The 26,066-nt window shown below is 46.0% G+C and overlaps 17 non-coding genes across 17 annotated transcripts; all 17 read left to right on the top strand.

Moving 5' to 3' along the window:
* The first annotated feature begins 398 nt into the window (after nucleotides 1-398).
* LOC146012093 (U2 spliceosomal RNA) lies at nucleotides 399-589 on the top strand. Its single transcript, XR_014445268.1, has one exon. It is a non-coding gene; the product is annotated as a U2 spliceosomal RNA (small nuclear RNA).
* A 1,374-nt stretch (nucleotides 590-1,963) lies between these two features.
* LOC146012094 (U2 spliceosomal RNA) lies at nucleotides 1,964-2,154 on the top strand. The gene has a single exon (XR_014445269.1). It is a non-coding gene; the product is annotated as a U2 spliceosomal RNA (small nuclear RNA).
* A 1,375-nt stretch (nucleotides 2,155-3,529) lies between these two features.
* On the top strand, nucleotides 3,530-3,720 carry LOC146012095 (U2 spliceosomal RNA). Its single transcript, XR_014445270.1, has one exon. It is a non-coding gene; the product is annotated as a U2 spliceosomal RNA (small nuclear RNA).
* A 1,374-nt stretch (nucleotides 3,721-5,094) lies between these two features.
* LOC146012563 (U2 spliceosomal RNA) lies at nucleotides 5,095-5,285 on the top strand. Its single transcript, XR_014445723.1, has one exon. It is a non-coding gene; the product is annotated as a U2 spliceosomal RNA (small nuclear RNA).
* A 1,374-nt stretch (nucleotides 5,286-6,659) lies between these two features.
* On the top strand, nucleotides 6,660-6,850 carry LOC146012096 (U2 spliceosomal RNA). Its single transcript, XR_014445271.1, has one exon. It is a non-coding gene; the product is annotated as a U2 spliceosomal RNA (small nuclear RNA).
* Nucleotides 6,851-8,224: 1,374 nt separating this feature from the next.
* Nucleotides 8,225-8,415, top strand: LOC146012097 (U2 spliceosomal RNA). The gene has a single exon (XR_014445272.1). It is a non-coding gene; the product is annotated as a U2 spliceosomal RNA (small nuclear RNA).
* A 1,374-nt stretch (nucleotides 8,416-9,789) lies between these two features.
* On the top strand, nucleotides 9,790-9,980 carry LOC146012589 (U2 spliceosomal RNA). The gene has a single exon (XR_014445747.1). It is a non-coding gene; the product is annotated as a U2 spliceosomal RNA (small nuclear RNA).
* Nucleotides 9,981-11,354: 1,374 nt separating this feature from the next.
* Nucleotides 11,355-11,545, top strand: LOC146012098 (U2 spliceosomal RNA). The gene has a single exon (XR_014445273.1). It is a non-coding gene; the product is annotated as a U2 spliceosomal RNA (small nuclear RNA).
* Nucleotides 11,546-12,919: 1,374 nt separating this feature from the next.
* LOC146012100 (U2 spliceosomal RNA) lies at nucleotides 12,920-13,110 on the top strand. Its single transcript, XR_014445275.1, has one exon. It is a non-coding gene; the product is annotated as a U2 spliceosomal RNA (small nuclear RNA).
* Nucleotides 13,111-14,478: 1,368 nt separating this feature from the next.
* On the top strand, nucleotides 14,479-14,669 carry LOC146012101 (U2 spliceosomal RNA). The gene has a single exon (XR_014445276.1). It is a non-coding gene; the product is annotated as a U2 spliceosomal RNA (small nuclear RNA).
* A 1,374-nt stretch (nucleotides 14,670-16,043) lies between these two features.
* On the top strand, nucleotides 16,044-16,234 carry LOC146012102 (U2 spliceosomal RNA). Its single transcript, XR_014445277.1, has one exon. It is a non-coding gene; the product is annotated as a U2 spliceosomal RNA (small nuclear RNA).
* Nucleotides 16,235-17,608: 1,374 nt separating this feature from the next.
* On the top strand, nucleotides 17,609-17,799 carry LOC146011935 (U2 spliceosomal RNA). Its single transcript, XR_014445114.1, has one exon. It is a non-coding gene; the product is annotated as a U2 spliceosomal RNA (small nuclear RNA).
* A 1,373-nt stretch (nucleotides 17,800-19,172) lies between these two features.
* LOC146012562 (U2 spliceosomal RNA) lies at nucleotides 19,173-19,363 on the top strand. The gene has a single exon (XR_014445722.1). It is a non-coding gene; the product is annotated as a U2 spliceosomal RNA (small nuclear RNA).
* Nucleotides 19,364-20,737: 1,374 nt separating this feature from the next.
* LOC146012104 (U2 spliceosomal RNA) lies at nucleotides 20,738-20,928 on the top strand. Its single transcript, XR_014445278.1, has one exon. It is a non-coding gene; the product is annotated as a U2 spliceosomal RNA (small nuclear RNA).
* A 1,374-nt stretch (nucleotides 20,929-22,302) lies between these two features.
* On the top strand, nucleotides 22,303-22,493 carry LOC146012105 (U2 spliceosomal RNA). Its single transcript, XR_014445279.1, has one exon. It is a non-coding gene; the product is annotated as a U2 spliceosomal RNA (small nuclear RNA).
* Nucleotides 22,494-23,867: 1,374 nt separating this feature from the next.
* LOC146012106 (U2 spliceosomal RNA) lies at nucleotides 23,868-24,058 on the top strand. Its single transcript, XR_014445280.1, has one exon. It is a non-coding gene; the product is annotated as a U2 spliceosomal RNA (small nuclear RNA).
* A 1,374-nt stretch (nucleotides 24,059-25,432) lies between these two features.
* On the top strand, nucleotides 25,433-25,623 carry LOC146012107 (U2 spliceosomal RNA). Its single transcript, XR_014445281.1, has one exon. It is a non-coding gene; the product is annotated as a U2 spliceosomal RNA (small nuclear RNA).
* Nucleotides 25,624-26,066: the final 443 nt, after the last annotated feature.

Genomic DNA, 26,066 nt, shown 5'->3' on the forward strand with positions numbered 1-26,066 from the left:
TTCGTCAGGGACACAGGCATGCAGCAGCAAAGAGCGAGGAGACAGCTGGCTGCTGCTGCTTGCCTGTTGGTCGTCTGCCTAGTGGGTGTGTGTCTGTTGACGCGACGTCAACAGACGGGGCGGAGCACATGCAAATTTGGCCTCCTACCCAGCTGAGGCACCCTGCCCGCCCGCCGACGACCTAATCACAAAATCAGTTGGATGGCTACTCGTCCTCCGGTCCCTGTCCAGCACTTCAAGTCCTATTCACACCTGCCGTACAGCCAGGTATCTTTCAGACTGCAACGACATAGAAGTGATGTGTGTGTGTTAGATGTGTCCGTGGTGCTGATCTCTTCTGCACCAGTGTTGGTGGCCGAATTCCGGTTCGCGCGCTTTGCTGGGACCCCATTCGGGTTATCGCTTCTCGGCCTTTTGGCTAAGATCAAGTGTAGTATCTGTTCTTATCAGTTTAATATCTGATACGCCCCCTATCTGGGGGCCATATATTAAATGGATTTTTAGAACAGGGAGATGGAAGAAGAGCTTGCTCTGTCCACTCCACGCATTGACCTGGTATTGCAGTACTTCCAGGACCGGTGCACCTTCCTAATCTGTTATCCAAAAAAAGACTATTTCCATTCCTGGCACTTAATTTGGAGTATCAATTGTTTGTGCACCTTTGTACTAACTTTGTATTTAGAAATGCATGCATTTGCTGCTTCAAGGTTTAACCCTTGTGCATAAATACTTTGAAATCCTGCCTCCAGTGTATCATTTTGTGACTATTTCTTGACTCCTTGAATTGTACTTTCTGGAATCGAGGCAGTTAAATATTTTTACGTGACACTACACTTGATATCAGCATATGCGGCCTAGCCAAAAGACCGGAAGCCTGCCTAAATTAAATGACTTATCAATCGCTGCGACCTCCCAAAAAATAGACAAACACTATGTGACTTACCTACGATCTTTCCACGGAAACATCAACTGGATCACAGCAATGGCATTTTTGGACCCCCCTCCCTCTCCATTTGAAATGGCTTGGTTTTTTTTTTGCTTTTTCTTTCTTGATCTCTTATATTTTTTTTCTTTTCTTTTTGCGCTCTCTTTTCTCTCTCTTTTGTTTTGGGAAATTTTTTTCCTCTTTCCTCTCTTTTGTTTTGGGAATTTTTTTTCCTCTTCCATTTTTTTTTGCCGAGCCCAACAATTGATGATCATTGAGAGGGGGATTTAGAAAAAGTATCACTTACCTTCTTCGGACCATCATTTGGGTGGTAACTGCCAATAAAAGAAAACATTGGCCCACCCAGCTCACCTACACATGACTGTCCTGTCTGCCTGTCTGTTCCAAGTGACTGTCTGGCTGTCAGGTTCCGCCGGATTCCGAGTGAGCAGCTTGTGATGTCATAGAGGGCAGATTGTGATGTCACACAAAGGGTCCTGCCACATGAATGCCTGTCCATCTGACTGTCTACTACTGCTGCTGAATGGGCTCAAAACAGGAAAGCCGTCATTGCACCTGATTGTGCAAGATTCCTCCTTCTCCTCTGCAGCAGCTAGCTGATTGATTTACTCAGCAGCAGTTCGTCAGGGACACAGGCATGCAGCAGCAAAGAGCGAGGAGACAGCTGGCTGCTGCTGCTTGCCTGTTGGTCGTCTGCCTAGTGGGTGTGTGTCTGTTGACGCGACGTCAACAGACGGGGCGGAGCACATGCAAATTTGGCCTCCTACCCAGCTGAGGCACCCTGCCCGCCCGCCGACGACCTAATCACAAAATCAGTTGGATGGCTACTCGTCCTCCGGTCCCTGTCCAGCACTTCAAGTCCTATTCACACCTGCCGTACAGCCAGGTATCTTTCAGACTGCAACGACATAGAAGTGATGTGTGTGTGTTAGATGTGTCCGTGGTGCTGATCTCTTCTGCACCAGTGTTGGTGGCCGAATTCCGGTTCGCGCGCTTTGCTGGGACCCCATTCGGGTTATCGCTTCTCGGCCTTTTGGCTAAGATCAAGTGTAGTATCTGTTCTTATCAGTTTAATATCTGATACGCCCCCTATCTGGGGGCCATATATTAAATGGATTTTTAGAACAGGGAGATGGAAGAAGAGCTTGCTCTGTCCACTCCACGCATTGACCTGGTATTGCAGTACTTCCAGGACCGGTGCACCTTCCTAATCTGTTATCCAAAAAAAGACTATTTCCATTCCTGGCACTTAATTTGGAGTATCAATTGTTTGTGCACCTTTGTACTAACTTTGTATTTAGAAATGCATGCATTTGCTGCTTCAAGGTTTAACCCTTGTGCATAAATACTTTGAAATCCTGCCTCCAGTGTATCATTTTGTGACTATTTCTTGACTCCTTGAATTGTACTTTCTGGAATCGAGGCAGTTAAATATTTTTACGTGACACTACACTTGATATCAGCATATGCGGCCTAGCCAAAAGACCGGAAGCCTGCCTAAATTAAATGACTTATCAATCGCTGCGACCTCCCAAAAAATAGGCAAACACTATGTGACTTACCTACGATCTTTCCACGGAAACATCAACTGGATCACAGCAATGGCATTTTTGGACCCCCCTCCCTCTCCATTTGAAATGGCTTGGTTTTTTTTTTTGCTTTTTCTTTCTTGATCTCTTATATTTTTTTTCTTTTCTTTTTGCGCTCTCTTTTCTCTCTCTTTTGTTTTGGGAAATTTTTTTCCTCTTTCCTCTCTTTTGTTTTGGGAATTTTTTTTCCTCTTCCATTTTTTTTTGCCGAGCCCAACAATTGATGATCATTGAGAGGGGGATTTAGAAAAAGTATCACTTACCTTCTTCGGACCATCATTTGGGTGGTAACTGCCAATAAAAGAAAACATTGGCCCACCCAGCTCACCTACACATGACTGTCCTGTCTGCCTGTCTGTTCCAAGTGACTGTCTGGCTGTCAGGTTCCGCCGGATTCCGAGTGAGCAGCTTGTGATGTCATAGAGGGCAGATTGTGATGTCACACAAAGGGTCCTGCCACATGAATGCCTGTCCATCTGACTGTCTACTACTGCTGCTGAATGGGCTCAAAACAGGAAAGCCGTCATTGCACCTGATTGTGCAAGATTCCTCCTTCTCCTCTGCAGCAGCTAGCTGATTGATTTACTCAGCAGCAGTTCGTCAGGGACACAGGCATGCAGCAGCAAAGAGCGAGGAGACAGCTGGCTGCTGCTGCTTGCCTGTTGGTCGTCTGCCTAGTGGGTGTGTGTCTGTTGACGCGACGTCAACAGACGGGGCGGAGCACATGCAAATTTGGCCTCCTACCCAGCTGAGGCACCCTGCCCGCCCGCCGACGACCTAATCACAAAATCAGTTGGATGGCTACTCGTCCTCCGGTCCCTGTCCAGCACTTCAAGTCCTATTCACACCTGCCGTACAGCCAGGTATCTTTCAGACTGCAACGACATAGAAGTGATGTGTGTGTGTTAGATGTGTCCGTGGTGCTGATCTCTTCTGCACCAGTGTTGGTGGCCGAATTCCGGTTCGCGCGCTTTGCTGGGACCCCATTCGGGTTATCGCTTCTCGGCCTTTTGGCTAAGATCAAGTGTAGTATCTGTTCTTATCAGTTTAATATCTGATACGCCCCCTATCTGGGGGCCATATATTAAATGGATTTTTAGAACAGGGAGATGGAAGAAGAGCTTGCTCTGTCCACTCCACGCATTGACCTGGTATTGCAGTACTTCCAGGACCGGTGCACCTTCCTAATCTGTTATCCAAAAAAAGACTATTTCCATTCCTGGCACTTAATTTGGAGTATCAATTGTTTGTGCACCTTTGTACTAACTTTGTATTTAGAAATGCATGCATTTGCTGCTTCAAGGTTTAACCCTTGTGCATAAATACTTTGAAATCCTGCCTCCAGTGTATCATTTTGTGACTATTTCTTGACTCCTTGAATTGTACTTTCTGGAATCGAGGCAGTTAAATATTTTTACGTGACACTACACTTGATATCAGCATATGCGGCCTAGCCAAAAGACCGGAAGCCTGCCTAAATTAAATGACTTATCAATCGCTGCGACCTCCCAAAAAATAGGCAAACACTATGTGACTTACCTACGATCTTTCCACGGAAACATCAACTGGATCACAGCAATGGCATTTTTGGACCCCCCTCCCTCTCCATTTGAAATGGCTTGGTTTTTTTTTTGCTTTTTCTTTCTTGATCTCTTATATTTTTTTTCTTTTCTTTTTGCGCTCTCTTTTCTCTCTCTTTTGTTTTGGGAAATTTTTTTCCTCTTTCCTCTCTTTTGTTTTGGGAATTTTTTTTCCTCTTCCATTTTTTTTTGCCGAGCCCAACAATTGATGATCATTGAGAGGGGGATTTAGAAAAAGTATCACTTACCTTCTTCGGACCATCATTTGGGTGGTAACTGCCAATAAAAGAAAACATTGGCCCACCCAGCTCACCTACACATGACTGTCCTGTCTGCCTGTCTGTTCCAAGTGACTGTCTGGCTGTCAGGTTCCGCCGGATTCCGAGTGAGCAGCTTGTGATGTCATAGAGGGCAGATTGTGATGTCACACAAAGGGTCCTGCCACATGAATGCCTGTCCATCTGACTGTCTACTACTGCTGCTGAATGGGCTCAAAACAGGAAAGCCGTCATTGCACCTGATTGTGCAAGATTCCTCCTTCTCCTCTGCAGCAGCTAGCTGATTGATTTACTCAGCAGCAGTTCGTCAGGGACACAGGCATGCAGCAGCAAAGAGCGAGGAGACAGCTGGCTGCTGCTGCTTGCCTGTTGGTCGTCTGCCTAGTGGGTGTGTGTCTGTTGACGCGACGTCAACAGACGGGGCGGAGCACATGCAAATTTGGCCTCCTACCCAGCTGAGGCACCCTGCCCGCCCGCCGACGACCTAATCACAAAATCAGTTGGATGGCTACTCGTCCTCCGGTCCCTGTCCAGCACTTCAAGTCCTATTCACACCTGCCGTACAGCCAGGTATCTTTCAGACTGCAACGACATAGAAGTGATGTGTGTGTGTTAGATGTGTCCGTGGTGCTGATCTCTTCTGCACCAGTGTTGGTGGCCGAATTCCGGTTCGCGCGCTTTGCTGGGACCCCATTCGGGTTATCGCTTCTCGGCCTTTTGGCTAAGATCAAGTGTAGTATCTGTTCTTATCAGTTTAATATCTGATACGCCCCCTATCTGGGGGCCATATATTAAATGGATTTTAAGAACAGGGAGATGGAAGAAGAGCTTGCTCTGTCCACTCCACGCATTGACCTGGTATTGCAGTACTTCCAGGACCGGTGCACCTTCCTAATCTGTTATCCAAAAAAAGACTATTTCCATTCCTGGCACTTAATTTGGAGTATCAATTGTTTGTGCACCTTTGTACTAACTTTGTATTTAGAAATGCATGCATTTGCTGCTTCAAGGTTTAACCCTTGTGCATAAATACTTTGAAATCCTGCCTCCAGTGTATCATTTTGTGACTATTTCTTGACTCCTTGAATTGTACTTTCTGGAATCGAGGCAGTTAAATATTTTTACGTGACACTACACTTGATATCAGCATATGCGGCCTAGCCAAAAGACCGGAAGCCTGCCTAAATTAAATGACTTATCAATCGCTGCGACCTCCCAAAAAATAGGCAAACACTATGTGACTTACCTACGATCTTTCCACGGAAACATCAACTGGATCACAGCAATGGCATTTTTGGACCCCCCTCCCTCTCCATTTGAAATGGCTTGGTTTTTTTTTTGCTTTTTCTTTCTTGATCTCTTATATTTTTTTTCTTTTCTTTTTGCGCTCTCTTTTCTCTCTCTTTTGTTTTGGGAATTTTTTTTCCTCTTTCCTCTCTTTTGTTTTGGGAATTTTTTTTCCTCTTCCATTTTTTTTTGCCGAGCCCAACAATTGATGATCATTGAGAGGGGGATTTAGAAAAAGTATCACTTACCTTCTTCGGACCATCATTTGGGTGGTAACTGCCAATAAAAGAAAACATTGGCCCACCCAGCTCACCTACACATGACTGTCCTGTCTGCCTGTCTGTTCCAAGTGACTGTCTGGCTGTCAGGTTCCGCCGGATTCCGAGTGAGCAGCTTGTGATGTCATAGAGGGCAGATTGTGATGTCACACAAAGGGTCCTGCCACATGAATGCCTGTCCATCTGACTGTCTACTACTGCTGCTGAATGGGCTCAAAACAGGAAAGCCGTCATTGCACCTGATTGTGCAAGATTCCTCCTTCTCCTCTGCAGCAGCTAGCTGATTGATTTACTCAGCAGCAGTTCGTCAGGGACACAGGCATGCAGCAGCAAAGAGCGAGGAGACAGCTGGCTGCTGCTGCTTGCCTGTTGGTCGTCTGCCTAGTGGGTGTGTGTCTGTTGACGCGACGTCAACAGACGGGGCGGAGCACATGCAAATTTGGCCTCCTACCCAGCTGAGGCACCCTGCCCGCCCGCCGACGACCTAATCACAAAATCAGTTGGATGGCTACTCGTCCTCCGGTCCCTGTCCAGCACTTCAAGTCCTATTCACACCTGCCGTACAGCCAGGTATCTTTCAGACTGCAACGACATAGAAGTGATGTGTGTGTGTTAGATGTGTCCGTGGTGCTGATCTCTTCTGCACCAGTGTTGGTGGCCGAATTCCGGTTCGCGCGCTTTGCTGGGACCCCATTCGGGTTATCGCTTCTCGGCCTTTTGGCTAAGATCAAGTGTAGTATCTGTTCTTATCAGTTTAATATCTGATACGCCCCCTATCTGGGGGCCATATATTAAATGGATTTTTAGAACAGGGAGATGGAAGAAGAGCTTGCTCTGTCCACTCCACGCATTGACCTGGTATTGCAGTACTTCCAGGACCGGTGCACCTTCCTAATCTGTTATCCAAAAAAAGACTATTTCCATTCCTGGCACTTAATTTGGAGTATCAATTGTTTGTGCACCTTTGTACTAACTTTGTATTTAGAAATGCATGCATTTGCTGCTTCAAGGTTTAACCCTTGTGCATAAATACTTTGAAATCCTGCCTCCAGTGTATCATTTTGTGACTATTTCTTGACTCCTTGAATTGTACTTTCTGGAATCGAGGCAGTTAAATATTTTTACGTGACACTACACTTGATATCAGCATATGCGGCCTAGCCAAAAGACCGGAAGCCTGCCTAAATTAAATGACTTATCAATCGCTGCGACCTCCCAAAAAATAGGCAAACACTATGTGACTTACCTACGATCTTTCCACGGAAACATCAACTGGATCACAGCAATGGCATTTTTGGACCCCCCTCCCTCTCCATTTGAAATGGCTTGGTTTTTTTTTTGCTTTTTCTTTCTTGATCTCTTATATTTTTTTTCTTTTCTTTTTGCGCTCTCTTTTCTCTCTCTTTTGTTTTGGGAAATTTTTTTCCTCTTTCCTCTCTTTTGTTTTGGGAATTTTTTTTCCTCTTCCATTTTTTTTTGCCGAGCCCAACAATTGATGATCATTGAGAGGGGGATTTAGAAAAAGTATCACTTACCTTCTTCGGACCATCATTTGGGTGGTAACTGCCAATAAAAGAAAACATTGGCCCACCCAGCTCACCTACACATGACTGTCCTGTCTGCCTGTCTGTTCCAAGTGACTGTCTGGCTGTCAGGTTCCGCCGGATTCCGAGTGAGCAGCTTGTGATGTCATAGAGGGCAGATTGTGATGTCACACAAAGGGTCCTGCCACATGAATGCCTGTCCATCTGACTGTCTACTACTGCTGCTGAATGGGCTCAAAACAGGAAAGCCGTCATTGCACCTGATTGTGCAAGATTCCTCCTTCTCCTCTGCAGCAGCTAGCTGATTGATTTACTCAGCAGCAGTTCGTCAGGGACACAGGCATGCAGCAGCAAAGAGCGAGGAGACAGCTGGCTGCTGCTGCTTGCCTGTTGGTCGTCTGCCTAGTGGGTGTGTGTCTGTTGACGCGACGTCAACAGACGGGGCGGAGCACATGCAAATTTGGCCTCCTACCCAGCTGAGGCACCCTGCCCGCCCGCCGACGACCTAATCACAAAATCAGTTGGATGGCTACTCGTCCTCCGGTCCCTGTCCAGCACTTCAAGTCCTATTCACACCTGCCGTACAGCCAGGTATCTTTCAGACTGCAACGACATAGAAGTGATGTGTGTGTGTTAGATGTGTCCGTGGTGCTGATCTCTTCTGCACCAGTGTTGGTGGCCGAATTCCGGTTTGCGCGCTTTGCTGGGACCCCATTCGGGTTATCGCTTCTCGGCCTTTTGGCTAAGATCAAGTGTAGTATCTGTTCTTATCAGTTTAATATCTGATACGCCCCCTATCTGGGGGCCATATATTAAATGGATTTTTAGAACAGGGAGATGGAAGAAGAGCTTGCTCTGTCCACTCCACGCATTGACCTGGTATTGCAGTACTTCCAGGACCGGTGCACCTTCCTAATCTGTTATCCAAAAAAAGACTATTTCCATTCCTGGCACTTAATTTGGAGTATCAATTGTTTGTGCACCTTTGTACTAACTTTGTATTTAGAAATGCATGCATTTGCTGCTTCAAGGTTTAACCCTTGTGCATAAATACTTTGAAATCCTGCCTCCAGTGTATCATTTTGTGACTATTTCTTGACTCCTTGAATTGTACTTTCTGGAATCGAGGCAGTTAAATATTTTTACGTGACACTACACTTGATATCAGCATATGCGGCCTAGCCAAAAGACCGGAAGCCTGCCTAAATTAAATGACTTATCAATCGCTGCGACCTCCCAAAAAATAGGCAAACACTATGTGACTTACCTACGATCTTTCCACGGAAACATCAACTGGATCACAGCAATGGCATTTTTGGACCCCCCTCCCTCTCCATTTGAAATGGCTTGGTTTTTTTTTTGCTTTTTCTTTCTTGATCTCTTATATTTTTTTTCTTTTCTTTTTGCGCTCTCTTTTCTCTCTCTTTTGTTTTGGGAAATTTTTTTCCTCTTTCCTCTCTTTTGTTTTGGGAATTTTTTTTCCTCTTCCATTTTTTTTTGCCGAGCCCAACAATTGATGATCATTGAGAGGGGGATTTAGAAAAAGTATCACTTACCTTCCTCGGACCATCATTTGGGTGGTAACTGCCAATAAAAGAAAACATTGGCCCACCCAGCTCACCTACACATGACTGTCCTGTCTGCCTGTCTGTTCCAAGTGACTGTCTGGCTGTCAGGTTCCGCCGGATTCCGAGTGAGCAGCTTGTGATGTCATAGAGGGCAGATTGTGATGTCACACAAAGGGTCCTGTCACATGAATGCCTGTCCATCTGACTGTCTACTACTGCTGCTGAATGGGCTCAAAACAGGAAAGCCGTCATTGCACCTGATTGTGCAAGATTCCTCCTTCTCCTCTGCAGCAGCTAGCTGATTGATTTACTCAGCAGCAGTTCGTCAGGGACACAGGCATGCAGCAGCAAAGAGCGAGGAGACAGCTGGCTGCTGCTGCTTGCCTGTTGGTCGTCTGCCTAGTGGGTGTGTGTCTGTTGACGCGACGTCAACAGACGGGGCGGAGCACATGCAAATTTGGCCTCCTACCCAGCTGAGGCACCCTGCCCGCCCGCCGACGACCTAATCACAAAATCAGTTGGATGGCTACTCGTCCTCCGGTCCCTGTCCAGCACTTCAAGTCCTATTCACACCTGCCGTACAGCCAGGTATCTTTCAGACTGCAACGACATAGAAGTGATGTGTGTGTGTTAGATGTGTCCGTGGTGCTGATCTCTTCTGCACCAGTGTTGGTGGCCGAATTCCGGTTCGCGCGCTTTGCTGGGACCCCATTCGGGTTATCGCTTCTCGGCCTTTTGGCTAAGATCAAGTGTAGTATCTGTTCTTATCAGTTTAATATCTGATACGCCCCCTATCTGGGGTCCATATATTAAATGGATTTTTAGAACAGGGAGATGGAAGAAGAGCTTGCTCTGTCCACTCCACGCATTGACCTGGTATTGCAGTACTTCCAGGACCGGTGCACCTTCCTAATCTGTTATCCAAAAAAAGACTATTTCCATTCCTGGCACTTAATTTGGAGTATCAATTGTTTGTGCACCTTTGTACTAACTTTGTATTTAGAAATGCATGCATTTGCTGCTTCAAGGTTTAACCCTTGTGCATAAATACTTTGAAATCCTGCCTCCAGTGTATCATTTTGTGACTATTTCTTGACTCCTTGAATTGTACTTTCTGGAATCGAGGCAGTTAAATATTTTTACGTGACACTACACTTGATATCAGCATATGCGGCCTAGCCAAAAGACCGGAAGCCTGCCTAAATTAAATGACTTATCAATCGCTGCGACCTCCCAAAAAATAGGCAAACACTATGTGACTTACCTACGATCTTTCCACGGAAACATCAACTGGATCACAGCAATGGCATTTTTGGACCCCCCTCCCTCTCCATTTGAAATGGCTTGGTTTTTTTTTTGCTTTTTCTTTCTTGATCTCTTATATTTTTTTTCTTTTCTTTTTGCGCTCTCTTTTCTCTCTCTTTTGTTTTGGGAAATTTTTTTCCTCTTTCCTCTCTTTTGTTTTGGGAATTTTTTTTCCTCTTCCATTTTTTTTTGCCGAGCCCAACAATTGATGATCATTGAGAGGGGGATTTAGAAAAAGTATCACTTACCTTCTTCGGACCATCATTTGGGTGGTAACTGCCAATAAAAGAAAACATTGGCCCACCCAGCTCACCTACACATGACTGTCCTGTCTGCCTGTCTGTTCCAAGTGACTGTCTGGCTGTCAGGTTCCGCCGGATTCCGAGTGAGCAGCTTGTGATGTCATAGAGGGCAGATTGTGATGTCACACAAAGGGTCCTGCCACATGAATGCCTGTCCATCTGACTGTCTACTACTGCTGCTGAATGGGCTCAAAACAGGAAAGCCGTCATTGCACCTGATTGTGCAAGATTCCTCCTTCTCCTCTGCAGCAGCTAGCTGATTGATTTACTCAGCAGCAGTTCGTCAGGGACACAGGCATGCAGCAGCAAAGAGCGAGGAGACAGCTGGCTGCGGCTGCTTGCCTGTTGGTCGTCTGCCTAGTGGGTGTGTGTCTGTTGACGCGACGTCAACAGACGGGGCGGAGCACATGCAAATTTGGCCTCCTACCCAGCTGAGGCACCCTGCCCGCCCGCCGACGACCTAATCACAAAATCAGTTGGATGGCTACTCGTCCTCCGGTCCCTGTCCAGCACTTCAAGTCCTATTCACACCTGCCGTACAGCCAGGTATCTTTCAGACTGCAACGACATAGAAGTGATGTGTGTGTGTTAGATGTGTCCGTGGTGCTGATCTCTTCTGCACCAGTGTTGGTGGCCGAATTCCGGTTTGCGCGCTTTGCTGGGACCCCATTCGGGTTATCGCTTCTCGGCCTTTTGGCTAAGATCAAGTGTAGTATCTGTTCTTATCAGTTTAATATCTGATACGCCCCCTATCTGGGGGCCATATATTAAATGGATTTTTAGAACAGGGAGATGGAAGAAGAGCTTGCTCTGTCCACTCCACGCATTGACCTGGTATTGCAGTACTTCCAGGACCGGTGCACCTTCCTAATCTGTTATCCAAAAAAAGACTATTTCCATTCCTGGCACTTAATTTGGAGTATCAATTGTTTGTGCACCTTTGTACTAACTTTGTATTTAGAAATGCATGCATTTGCTGCTTCAAGGTTTAACCCTTGTGCATAAATACTTTGAAATCCTGCCTCCAGTGTATCATTTTGTGACTATTTCTTGACTCCTTGAATTGTACTTTCTGGAATCGAGGCAGTTAAATATTTTTACGTGACACTACACTTGATATCAGCATATGCGGCCTAGCCAAAAGACCGGAAGCCTGCCTAAATTAAATGACTTATCAATCGCTGCGACCTCCCAAAAAATAGGCAAACACTATGTGACTTACCTACGATCTTTCCACGGAAACATCAACTGGATCACAGCAATGGCATTTTTGGACCCCCCTCCCTCTCCATTTGAAATGGCTTGGTTTTTTTTTTGCTTTTTCTTTCTTGATCTCTTATATTTTTTTTCTTTTCTTTTTGCGCTCTCTTTTCTCTCTCTTTTGTTTTGGGAATTTTTTTTCCTCTTTCCTCTCTTTTGTTTTGGGAATTTTTTTTCCTCTTCCATTTTTTTTTGCCGAGCCCAACAATTGATGATCATTGAGAGGGGGATTTAGAAAAAGTATCACTTACCTTCTTCGGACCATCATTTGGGTGGTAACTGCCAATAAAAGAAAACATTGGCCCACCCAGCTCACCTACATATGACTGTCCTGTCTGCCTGTCTGTTCCAAGTGACTGTCTGGCTGTCAGGTTCCGCCGGATTCCGAGTGAGCAGCTTGTGATGTCATAGAGGGCAGATTGTGATGTCACACAAAGGGTCCTGCCACATGAATGCCTGTCCATCTGACTGTCTACTACTGCTGCTGAATGGGCTCAAAACAGGAAAGCCGTCATTGCACCTGATTGTGCAAGATTCCTCCTTCTCCTCTGCAGCAGCTAGCTGATTGATTTACTCAGCAGCAGTTCGTCAGGGACACAGGCATGCAGCAGCAAAGAGCGAGGAGACAGCTGGCTGCTGCTGCTTGCCTGTTGGTCGTCTGCCTAGTGGGTGTGTGTCTGTTGACGCGACGTCAACAGACGGGGCGGAGCACATGCAAATTTGGCCTCCTACCCAGCTGAGGCACCCTGCCCGCCCGCCGACGACCTAATCACAAAATCAGTTGGATGGCTACTCGTCCTCCGGTCCCTGTCCAGCACTTCAAGTCCTATTCACACCTGCCGTACAGCCAGGTATCTTTCAGACTGCAACGACATAGAAGTGATGTGTGTGTGTTAGATGTGTCCGTGGTGCTGATCTCTTCTGCACCAGTGTTGGTGGCCGAATTCCGGTTCGCGCGCTTTGCTGGGACCCCATTCGGGTTATCGCTTCTCGGCCTTTTGGCTAAGATCAAGTGTAGTATCTGTTCTTATCAGTTTAATATCTGATACGCCCCCTATCTGGGGGCCATATATTAAATGGATTTTTAGAACAGGGAGATGGAAGAAGAGCTTGCTCTGTCCACTCCACGCATTGACCTGGTATTGCAGTACTTCCAGGACCGGTGCACCTTCCTAATCTGTTATCCAAAAAAAGACAATTTCCATTCCTGGCACTTAATTTGGAGTATCAATTGTTTGTGCACCTTTGTACTAACTTTGTATTTAGAAATGCATGCATTTGCTGCTTCAAGGTTTAACCCTTGTGCATAAATACTTTGAAATCCTGCCTCCAGTGTATCATTTTGTGACTATTTCTTGACTCCTTGAATTGTACTTTCTGGAATCGAGGCAGTTAAATATTTTTACGTGACACTACACTTGATATCAGCATATGCGGCCTAGCCAAAAGACCGGAAGCCTGCCTAAATTAAATGACTTATCAATCGCTGCGACCTCCCAAAAAATAGGCAAACACTATGTGACTTACCTACGATCTTTCCACGGAAACATCAACTGGATCACAGCAATGGCATTTTTGGACCCCCCTCCCTCTCCATTTGAAATGGCTTGGTTTTTTTTTTGCTTTTTCTTTCTTGATCTCTTATATTTTTTTTCTTTTCTTTTTGCGCTCTCTTTTCTCTCTCTTTTGTTTTGGGAAATTTTTTTCCTCTTTCCTCTCTTTTGTTTTGGGAATTTTTTTTCCTCTTCCATTTTTTTTTGCCGAGCCCAACAATTGATGATCATTGAGAGGGGGATTTAGAAAAAGTATCACTTACCTTCTTCGGACCATCATTTGGGTGGTAACTGCCAATAAAAGAAAACATTGGCCCACCCAGCTCACCTACACATGACTGTCCTGTCTGCCTGTCTGTTCCAAGTGACTGTCTGGCTGTCAGGTTCCGCCGGATTCCGAGTGAGCAGCTTGTGATGTCATAGAGGGCAGATTGTGATGTCACACAAAGGGTCCTGCCACATGAATGCCTGTCCATCTGACTGTCTACTACTGCTGCTGAATGGGCTCAAAACAGGAAAGCCGTCATTGCACCTGATTGTGCAAGATTCCTCCTTCTCCTCTGCAGCAGCTAGCTGATTGATTTACTCAGCAGCAGTTCGTCAGGGACACAGGCATGCAGCAGCAAAGAGCGAGGAGACAGCTGGCTGCTGCTGCTTGCCTGTTGGTCGTCTGCCTAGTGGGTGTGTGTCTGTTGACGCGACGTCAACAGACGGGGCGGAGCACATGCAAATTTGGCCTCCTACCCAGCTGAGGCACCCTGCCCGCCCGCCGACGACCTAATCACAAAATCAGTTGGATGGCTACTCGTCCTCCGGTCCCTGTCCAGCACTTCAAGTCCTATTCACACCTGCCGTACAGCCAGGTATCTTTCAGACTGCAACGACATAGAAGTGATGTGTGTGTGTTAGATGTGTCCGTGGTGCTGATCTCTTCTGCACCAGTGTTGGTGGCCGAATTCGCGCGCTTTGCTGGGACCCCATTCGGGTTATCGCTTCTCGGCCTTTTGGCTAAGATCAAGTGTAGTATCTGTTCTTATCAGTTTAATATCTGATACGCCCCCTATCTGGGGGCCATATATTAAATGGATTTTTAGAACAGGGAGATGGAAGAAGAGCTTGCTCTGTCCACTCCACGCATTGACCTGGTATTGCAGTACTTCCAGGACCGGTGCACCTTCCTAATCTGTTATCCAAAAAAAGACTATTTCCATTCCTGGCACTTAATTTGGAGTATCAATTGTTTGTGCACCTTTGTACTAACTTTGTATTTAGAAATGCATGCATTTGCTGCTTCAAGGTTTAACCCTTGTGCATAAATACTTTGAAATCCTGCCTCCAGTGTATCATTTTGTGACTATTTCTTGACTCCTTGAATTGTACTTTCTGGAATCGAGGCAGTTAAATATTTTTACGTGACACTACACTTGATATCAGCATATGCGGCCTAGCCAAAAGACCGGAAGCCTGCCTAAATTAAATGACTTATCAATCGCTGCGACCTCCCAAAAAATAGGCAAACACTATGTGACTTACCTACGATCTTTCCACGGAAACATCAACTGGATCACAGCAATGGCATTTTTGGACCCCCCTCCCTCTCCATTTGAAATGGCTTGGTTTTTTTTTTGCTTTTTCTTTCTTGATCTCTTATATTTTTTTTCTTTTCTTTTTGCGCTCTCTTTTCTCTCTCTTTTGTTTTGGGAAATTTTTTTCCTCTTTCCTCTCTTTTGTTTTGGGAATTTTTTTTCCTCTTCCATTTTTTTTTGCCGAGCCCAACAATTGATGATCATTGAGAGGGGGATTTAGAAAAAGTATCACTTACCTTCTTCGGACCATCATTTGGGTGGTAACTGCCAATAAAAGAAAACATTGGCCCACCCAGCTCACCTACACATGACTGTCCTGTCTGCCTGTCTGTTCCAAGTGACTGTCTGGCTGTCAGGTTCCACCGGATTCCGAGTGAGCAGCTTGTGATGTCATAGAGGGCAGATTGTGATGTCACACAAAGGGTCCTGCCACATGAATGCCTGTCCATCTGACTGTCTACTACTGCTGCTGAATGGGCTCAAAACAGGAAAGCCGTCATTGCACCTGATTGTGCAAGATTCCTCCTTCTCCTCTGCAGCAGCTAGCTGATTGATTTACTCAGCAGCAGTTCGTCAGGGACACAGGCATGCAGCAGCAAAGAGCGAGGAGACAGCTGGCTGCTGCTGCTTGCCTGTTGGTCGTCTGCCTAGTGGGTGTGTGTCTGTTGACGCGACGTCAACAGACGGGGCGGAGCACATGCAAATTTGGCCTCCTACCCAGCTGAGGCACCCTGCCCGCCCGCCGACGACCTAATCACAAAATCAGTTGGATGGCTACTCGTCCTCCGGTCCCTGTCCAGCACTTCAAGTCCTATTCACACCTGCCGTACAGCCAGGTATCTTTCAGACTGCAACGACATAGAAGTGATGTGTGTGTGTTAGATGTGTCCGTGGTGCTGATCTCTTCTGCACCAGTGTTGGTGGCCGAATTCCGGTTCGCGCGCTTTGCTGGGACCCCATTCGGGTTATCGCTTCTCGGCCTTTTGGCTAAGATCAAGTGTAGTATCTGTTCTTATCAGTTTAATATCTGATACGCCCCCTATCTGGGGGCCATATATTAAATGGATTTTTAGAACAGGGAGATGGAAGAAGAGCTTGCTCTGTCCACTCCACGCATTGACCTGGTATTGCAGTACTTCCAGGACCGGTGCACCTTCCTAATCTGTTATCCAAAAAAAGACTATTTCCATTCCTGGCACTTAATTTGGAGTATCAATTGTTTGTGCACCTTTGTACTAACTTTGTATTTAGAAATGCATGCATTTGCTGCTTCAAGGTTTAACCCTTGTGCATAAATACTTTGAAATCCTGCCTCCAGTGTATCATTTTGTGACTATTTCTTGACTCCTTGAATTGTACTTTCTGGAATCGAGGCAGTTAAATATTTTTACGTGACACTACACTTGATATCAGCATATGCGGCCTAGCCAAAAGACCGGAAGCCTGCCTAAATTAAATGACTTATCAATCGCTGCGACCTCCCAAAAAATAGGCAAACACTATGTGACTTACCTACGATCTTTCCACGGAAACATCAACTGGATCACAGCAATGGCATTTTTGGACCCCCCTCCCTCTCCATTTGAAATGGCTTGGGGTTTTTTTTGCTTTTTCTTTCTTGATCTCTTATATTTTTTTTCTTTTCTTTTTGCGCTCTCTTTTCTCTCTCTTTTGTTTTGGGAAATTTTTTTCCTCTTTCCTCTCTTTTGTTTTGGGAATTTTTTTTCCTCTTCCATTTTTTTTTGCCGAGCCCAACAATTGATGATCATTGAGAGGGGGATTTAGAAAAAGTATCACTTACCTTCTTCGGACCATCATTTGGGTGGTAACTGCCAATAAAAGAAAACATTGGCCCACCCAGCTCACCTACACATGACTGTCCTGTCTGCCTGTCTGTTCCAAGTGACTGTCTGGCTGTCAGGTTCCGCCGGATTCCGAGTGAGCAGCTTGTGATGTCATAGAGGGCAGATTGTGATGTCACACAAAGGGTCCTGCCACATGAATGCCTGTCCATCTGACTGTCTACTACTGCTGCTGAATGGGCTCAAAACAGGAAAGCCGTCATTGCACCTGATTGTGCAAGATTCCTCCTTCTCCTCTGCAGCAGCTAGCTGATTGATTTACTCAGCAGCAGTTCGTCAGGGACACAGGCATGCAGCAGCAAAGAGCGAGGAGACAGCTGGCTGCTGCTGCTTGCCTGTTGGTCGTCTGCCTAGTGGGTGTGTGTCTGTTGACGCGACGTCAACAGACGGGGCGGAGCACATGCAAATTTGGCCTCCTACCCAGCTGAGGCACCCTGCCCGCCCGCCGACGACCTAATCACAAAATCAGTTGGATGGCTACTCGTCCTCCGGTCCCTGTCCAGCACTTCAAGTCCTATTCACACCTGCCGTACAGCCAGGTATCTTTCAGACTGCAACGACATAGAAGTGATGTGTGTGTGTTAGATGTGTCCGTGGTGCTGATCTCTTCTGCACCAGTGTTGGTGGCCGAATTCCGGTTTGCGCGCTTTGCTGGGACCCCATTCGGGTTATCGCTTCTCGGCCTTTTGGCTAAGATCAAGTGTAGTATCTGTTCTTATCAGTTTAATATCTGATACGCCCCCTATCTGGGGGCTATATATTAAATGGATTTTTAGAACAGGGAGATGGAAGAAGAGCTTGCTCTGTCCACTCCACGCATTGACCTGGTATTGCAGTACTTCCAGGACCGGTGCACCTTCCTAATCTGTTATCCAAAAAAAGACTATTTCCATTCCTGGCACTTAATTTGGAGTATCAATTGTTTGTGCACCTTTGTACTAACTTTGTATTTAGAAATGCATGCATTTGCTGCTTCAAGGTTTAACCCTTGTGCATAAATACTTTGAAATCCTGCCTCAGTGTATCATTTTGTGACTATTTCTTGACTCCTTGAATTGTACTTTCTGGAATCGAGGCAGTTAAATATTTTTACGTGACACTACACTTGATATCAGCATATGCGGCCTAGCCAAAAGACCGGAAGCCTGCCTAAATTAAATGACTTATCAATCGCTGCGACCTCCCAAAAAATAGGCAAACACTATGTGACTTACCTACGATCTTTCCACGGAAACATCAACTGGATCACAGCAATGGCATTTTTGGACCCCCCTCCCTCTCCATTTGAAATGGCTTGGTTTTTTTTTTGCTTTTTCTTTCTTGATCTCTTATATTTTTTTTCTTTTCTTTTTGCGCTCTCTTTTCTCTCTCTTTTGTTTTGGGAAATTTTTTTCCTCTTTCCTCTCTTTTGTTTTGGGAATTTTTTTTCCTCTTCCATTTTTTTTTGCCGAGCCCAACAATTGATGATCATTGAGAGGGGGATTTAGAAAAAGTATCACTTACCTTCTTCGGACCATCATTTGGGTGGTAACTGCCAATAAAAGAAAACATTGGCCCACCCAGCTCACCTACACATGACTGTCCTGTCTGCCTGTCTGTTCCAAGTGACTGTCTGGCTGTCAGGTTCCGCCGGATTCCGAGTGAGCAGCTTGTGATGTCATAGAGGGCAGATTGTGATGTCACACAAAGGGTCCTGCCACATGAATGCCTGTCCATCTGACTGTCTACTACTGCTGCTGAATGGGCTCAAAACAGGAAAGCCGTCATTGCACCTGATTGTGCAAGATTCCTCCTTCTCCTCTGCAGCAGCTAGCTGATTGATTTACTCAGCAGCAGTTCGTCAGGGACACAGGCATGCAGCAGCAAAGAGCGAGGAGACAGCTGGCTGCTGCTGCTTGCCTGTTGGTCGTCTGCCTAGTGGGTGTGTGTCTGTTGACGCGACGTCAACAGACGGGGCGGAGCACATGCAAATTTGGCCTCCTACCCAGCTGAGGCACCCTGCCCGCCCGCCGACGACCTAATCACAAAATCAGTTGGATGGCTACTCGTCCTCCGGTCCCTGTCCAGCACTTCAAGTCCTATTCACACCTGCCGTACAGCCAGGTATCTTTCAGACTGCAACGACATAGAAGTGATGTGTGTGTGTTAGATGTGTCCGTGGTGCTGATCTCTTCTGCACCAGTGTTGGTGGCCGAATTCCGGTTCGCGCGCTTTGCTGGGACCCCATTCGGGTTATCGCTTCTCGGCCTTTTGGCTAAGATCAAGTGTAGTATCTGTTCTTATCAGTTTAATATCTGATACGCCCCCTATCTGGGGGCCATATATTAAATGGATTTTTAGAACAGGGAGATGGAAGAAGAGCTTGCTCTGTCCACTCCACGCATTGACCTGGTATTGCAGTACTTCCAGGACCTGTGCACCTTCCTAATCTGTTATCCAAAAAAAGACTATTTCCATTCCTGGCACTTAATTTGGAGTATCAATTGTTTGTGCACCTTTGTACTAACTTTGTATTTAGAAATGCATGCATTTGCTGCTTCAAGGTTTAACCCTTGTGCATAAATACTTTGAAATCCTGCCTCCAGTGTATCATTTTGTGACTATTTCTTGACTCCTTGAATTGTACTTTCTGGAATCGAGGCAGTTAAATATTTTTACGTGACACTACACTTGATATCAGCATATGCGGCCTAGCCAAAAGACCGGAAGCCTGCCTAAATTAAATGACTTATCAATCGCTGCGACCTCCCAAAAAATAGGCAAACACTATGTGACTTACCTACGATCTTTCCACGGAAACATCAACTGGATCACAGCAATGGCATTTTTGGACCCCCCTCCCTCTCCATTTGAAATGGCTTGTTTGTTTTTTTGCTTTTTCTTTCTTGATCTCTTATATTTTTTTTCTTTTCTTTTTGCGCTCTCTTTTCTCTCTCTTTTGTTTTGGGAAATTTTTTTCCTCTTTCCTCTCTTTTGTTTTGGGAATTTTTTTTCCTCTTCCAGTTTTTTTTGCCGAGCCCAACAATTGATGATCATTGAGAGGGGGATTTAGAAAAAGTATCACTTACCTTCTTCGGACCATCATTTGGGTGGTAACTGCCAATAAAAGAAAACATTGGCCCACCCAGCTCACCTACACATGACTGTCCTGTCTGCCTGTCTGTTCCAAGTGACTGTCTGGCTGTCAGGTTCCGCCGGATTCCGAGTGAGCAGCTTGTGATGTCATAGAGGGCAGATTGTGATGTCACACAAAGGGTCCTGCCACATGAATGCCTGTCCATCTGACTGTCTACTACTGCTGCTGAATGGGCTCAAAACAGGAAAGCCGTCATTGCACCTGATTGTGCAAGATTCCTCCTTCTCCTCTGCAGCAGCTAGCTGATTGATTTACTCAGCAGCAGTTCGTCAGGGACACAGGCATGCAGCAGCAAAGAGCGAGGAGACAGCTGGCTGCTGCTGCTTGCCTGTTGGTCGTCTGCCTAGTGGGTGTGTGTCTGTTGACGCGACGTCAACAGACGGGGCGGAGCACATGCAAATTTGGCCTCCTACCCAGCTGAGGCACCCTGCCCGCCCGCCGACGACCTAATCACAAAATCAGTTGGATGGCTACTCGTCCTCCGGTCCCTGTCCAGCACTTCAAGTCCTATTCACACCTGCCGTACAGCCAGGTATCTTTCAGACTGCAACGACATAGAAGTGATGTGTGTGTGTTAGATGTGTCCGTGGTGCTGATCTCTTCTGCACCAGTGTTGGTGGCCGAATTCCGGTTCGCGCGCTTTGCTGGGACCCCATTCGGGTTATCGCTTCTCGGCCTTTTGGCTAAGATCAAGTGTAGTATCTGTTCTTATCAGTTTAATATCTGATACGCCCCCTATCTGGGGGCCATATATTAAATGGATTTTTAGAACAGGGAGATGGAAGAAGAGCTTGCTCTGTCCACTCCACGCATTGACCTGGTATTGCAGTACTTCCAGGACCGGTGCACCTTCCTAATCTGTTATCCAAAAAAAGACTATTTCCATTCCTGGCACTTAATTTGGAGTATCAATTGTTTGTGCACCTTTGTACTAACTTTGTATTTAGAAATGCATGCATTTGCTGCTTCAAGGTTTAACCCTTGTGCATAAATACTTTGAAATCCTGCCTCCAGTGTATCATTTTGTGACTATTTCTTGACTCCTTGAATTGTACTTTCTGGAATCGAGGCAGTTAAATATTTTTACGTGACACTACACTTGATATCAGCATATGCGGCCTAGCCAAAAGACCGGAAGCCTGCCTAAATTAAATGACTTATCAATCGCTGCGACCTCCCAAAAAATAGGCAAACACTATGTGACTTACCTACGATCTTTCCACGGAAACATCAACTGGATCACAGCAATGGCATTTTTGGACCCCCCTCCCTCTCCATTTGAAATGGCTTGGTTTTTTTTTTGCTTTTTCTTTCTTGATCTCTTATATTTTTTTTCTTTTCTTTTTGCGCTCTCTTTTCTCTCTCTTTTGTTTTGGGAAATTTTTTTCCTCTTTCCTCTCTTTTGTTTTGGGAATTTTTTTTCCTCTTCCATTTTTTTTTGCCGAGCCCAACAATTGATGATCATTGAGAGGGGGATTTAGAAAAAGTATCACTTACCTTCTTCGGACCATCATTTGGGTGGTAACTGCCAATAAAAGAAAACATTGGCCCACCCAGCTCACCTACACATGACTGTCCTGTCTGCCTGTCTGTTCCAAGTGACTGTCTGGCTGTCAGGTTCCGCCGGATTCCGAGTGAGCAGCTTGTGATGTCATAGAGGGCAGATTGTGATGTCACACAAAGGGTCCTGCCACATGAATGCCTGTCCATCTGACTGTCTACTACTGCTGCTGAATGGGCTCAAAACAGGAAAGCCGTCATTGCACCTGATTGTGCAAGATTCCTCCTTCTCCTCTGCAGCAGCTAGCTGATTGATTTACTCAGCAGCAGTTCGTCAGGGACACAGGCATGCAGCAGCAAAGAGCGAGGAGACAGCTGGCTGCTGCTGCTTGCCTGTTGGTCGTCTGCCTAGTGGGTGTGTGTCTGTTGACGCGACGTCAACAGACGGGGCGGAGCACATGCAAATTTGGCCTCCTACCCAGCTGAGGCACCCTGCCCGCCCGCCGACGACCTAATCACAAAATCAGTTGGATGGCTACTCGTCCTCCGGTCCCTGTCCAGCACTTCAAGTCCTATTCACACCTGCCGTACAGCCAGGTATCTTTCAGACTGCAACGACATAGAAGTGATGTGTGTGTGTTAGATGTGTCCGTGGTGCTGATCTCTTCTGCACCAGTGTTGGTGGCCGAATTCCGGTTCGCGCGCTTTGCTGGGACCCCATTCGGGTTATCGCTTCTCGGCCTTTTGGCTAAGATCAAGTGTAGTATCTGTTCTTATCAGTTTAATATCTGATACGCCCCCTATCTGGGGGCCATATATTAAATGGATTTTTAGAACAGGGAGATGGAAGAAGAGCTTGCTCTGTCCACTCCACGCATTGACCTGGTATTGCAGTACTTCCAGGACCGGTGCACCTTCCTAATCTGTTATCCAAAAAAAGACTATTTCCATTCCTGGCACTTAATTTGGAGTATCAATTGTTTGTGCACCTTTGCACTAACTTTGTATTTAGAAATGCATGCATTTGCTGCTTCAAGGTTTAACCCTTGTGCATAAATACTTTGAAATCCTGCCTCCAGTGTATCATTTTGTGACTATTTCTTGACTCCTTGAATTGTACTTTCTGGAATCGAGGCAGTTAAATATTTTTACGTGACACTACACTTGATATCAGCATATGCGGCCTAGCCAAAAGACCGGAAGCCTGCCTAAATTAAATGACTTATCAATCGCTGCGACCTCCCAAAAAATAGGCAAACACTATGTGACTTACCTACGATCTTTCCACGGAAACATCAACTGGATCACAGCAATGGCATTTTTGGACCCCCCTCCCTCTCCATTTGAAATGGCTTGGTTTTTTTTTTGCTTTTTCTTTCTTGATCTCTTATATTTTTTTTCTTTTCTTTTTGCGCTCTCTTTTCTCTCTCTTTTGTTTTGGGAAATTTTTTTCCTCTTTCCTCTCTTTTGTTTTGGGAAATTTTTTTCCTCTTCCATTTTTTTTTGCCGAGCCCAACAATTGATGATCATTGAGAGGGGGATTTAGAAAAAGTATCACTTACCTTCTTCGGACCATCATTTGGGTGGTAACTGCCAATAAAAGAAAACATTGGCCCACCCAGCTCACCTACACATGACTGTCCTGTCTGCCTGTCTGTTCCAAGTGACTGTCTGGCTGTCAGGTTCCGCCGGATTCCGAGTGAGCAGCTTGTGATGTCATAGAGGGCAGATTGTGATGTCACACAAAGGGTCCTGCCACATGAATGCCTGTCCATCTGACTGTCTACTACTGCTGCTGAATGGGCTCAAAACAGGAAAGCCGTCATTGCACCTGATTGTGCAAGATTCCTCCTTCTCCTCTGCAGCAGCTAGCTGATTGATTTACTCAGCAGCAGTTAGTCAGGGACACAGGCATGCAGCAGCAAAGAGCGAGGAGACAGCTGGCTGCTGCTGCTTGCCTGTTGGTCGTCTGCCTAGTGGGTGTGTGTCTGTTGACGCGACGTCAACAGACGGGGCGGAGCACATGCAAATTTGGCCTCCTACCCAGCTGAGGCACCCTGCCCGCCCGCCGACGACCTAATCACAAAATCAGTTGGATGGCTACTCGTCCTCCGGTCCCTGTCCAGCACTTCAAGTCCTATTCACACCTGCCGTACAGCCAGGTATCTTTCAGACTGCAACGACATAGAAGTGATGTGTGTGTGTTAGATGTGTCCGTGGTGCTGATCTCTTCTGCACCAGTGTTGGTGGCCGAATTCCGGTTCGCGCGCTTTGCTGGGACCCCATTCGGGTTATCGCTTCTCGGCCTTTTGGCTAAGATCAAGTGTAGTATCTGTTCTTATCAGTTTAATATCTGATACGCCCCCTATCTGGGGGCCATATATTAAATGGATTTTTAGAACAGGGAGATGGAAGAAGAGCTTGCTCTGTCCACTCCACGCATTGACCTGGTATTGCAGTACTTCCAGGACCGGTGCACCTTCCTAATCTGTTATCCAAAAAAAGACTATTTCCATTCCTGGCACTTAATTTGGAGTATCAATTGTTTGTGCACCTTTGTACTAACTTTGTATTTAGAAATGCATGCATTTGCTGCTTCAAGGTTTAACCCTTGTGCATAAATACTTTGAAATCCTGCCTCCAGTGTATCATTTTGTGACTATTTCTTGACTCCTTGAATTGTACTTTCTGGAATCGAGGCAGTTAAATATTTTTACGTGACACTACACTTGATATCAGCATATGCGGCCTAGCCAAAAGACCGGAAGCCTGCCTAAATTAAATGACTTATCAATCGCTGCGACCTCCCAAAAAATAGGCAAACACTATGTGACTTACCTACGATCTTTCCACGGAAACATCAACTGGATCACAGCAATGGCATTTTTGGACCCCCCTCCCTCTCCATTTGAAATGGCTTGGTTTTTTTTTTGCTTTTTCTTTCTTGATCTCTTATATTTTTTTTCTTTTCTTTTTGCGCTCTCTTTTCTCTCTCTTTTGTTTTGGGAAATTTTTTTCCTCTTTCCTCTCTTTTGTTTTGGGAATTTTTTTTCCTCTTCCATTTTTTTTTGCCGAGCCCAACAATTGATGATCATTGAGAGGGGGATTTAGAAAAAGTATCACTTACCTTCTTCGGACCATCATTTGGGTGGTAACTGCCAATAAAAGAAAACATTGGCCCACCCAGCTCACCTACACATGACTGTCCTGTCTGCCTGTCTGTTCCAAGTGACTGTCTGGCTGTCAGGTTCCGCCGGATTCCGAGTGAGCAGCTTGTGATGTCATAGAGGGCAGATTGTGATGTCACACAAAGGGTCCTGCCACATGAATGCCTGTCCATCTGACTGTCTACTACTGCTGCTGAATGGGCTCAAAACAGGAAAGCCGTCATTGCACCTGATTGTGCAAGATTCCTCCTTCTCCTCTGCAGCAGCTAGCTGATTGATTTACTCAGCAGCAGTTCGTCAGGGACACAGGCATGCAGCAGCAAAGAGCGAGGAGACAGCTGGCTGCTGCTGCTTGCCTGTTGGTCGTCTGCCTAGTGGGTGTGTGTCTGTTGACGCGACGTCAACAGACGGGGCGGAGCACATGCAAATTTGGCCTCCTACCCAGCTGAGGCACCCTGCCCGCCCGCCGACGACCTAATCACAAAATCAGTTGGATGGCTACTCGTCCTCCGGTCCCTGTCCAGCACTTCAAGTCCTATTCACACCTGCCGTACAGCCAGGTATCTTTCAGACTGCAACGACATAGAAGTGATGTGTGTGTGTTAGATGTGTCCGTGGTGCTGATCTCTTCTGCACCAGTGTTGGTGGCCGAATTCCGGTTCGCGCGCTTTGCTGGGACCCCATTCGGGTTATCGCTTCTCGGCCTTTTGGCTAAGATCAAGTGTAGTATCTGTTCTTATCAGTTTAATATCTGATACGCCCCCTATCTGGGGGCCATATATTAAATGGATTTTTAGAACAGGGAGATGGAAGAAGAGCTTGCTCTGTCCACTCCACGCATTGACCTGGTATTGCAGTACTTCCAGGACCGGTGCACCTTCCTAATCTGTTATCCAAAAAAAGACTATTTCCATTCCTGGCACTTAATTTGGAGTATCAATTGTTTGTGCACCTTTGTACTAACTTTGTATTTAGAAATGCATGCATTTGCTGCTTCAAGGTTTAACCCTTGTGCATAAATACTTTGAAATCCTGCCTCCAGTGTATCATTTTGTGACTATTTCTTGACTCCTTGAATTGTACTTTCTGGAATCGAGGCAGTTAAATATTTTTACGTGACACTACACTTGATATCAGCATATGCGGCCTAGCCAAAAGACCGGAAGCCTGCCTAAATTAAATGACTTATCAATCGCTGCGACCTCCCAAAAAATAGGCAAACACTATGTGACTTACCTACGATCTTTCCACGGAAACATCAACTGGATCACAGCAATGGCATTTTTGGACCCCCCTCCCTCTCCATTTGAAATGGCTTGGTTTTT

Source organism: Crinia signifera, chromosome 6, assembly GCF_055691185.1.
Source record: "Crinia signifera chromosome 6, ASM5569118v1, whole genome shotgun sequence".
Classification (NCBI taxonomy): domain Eukaryota; kingdom Metazoa; phylum Chordata; class Amphibia; order Anura; family Myobatrachidae; genus Crinia; species Crinia signifera.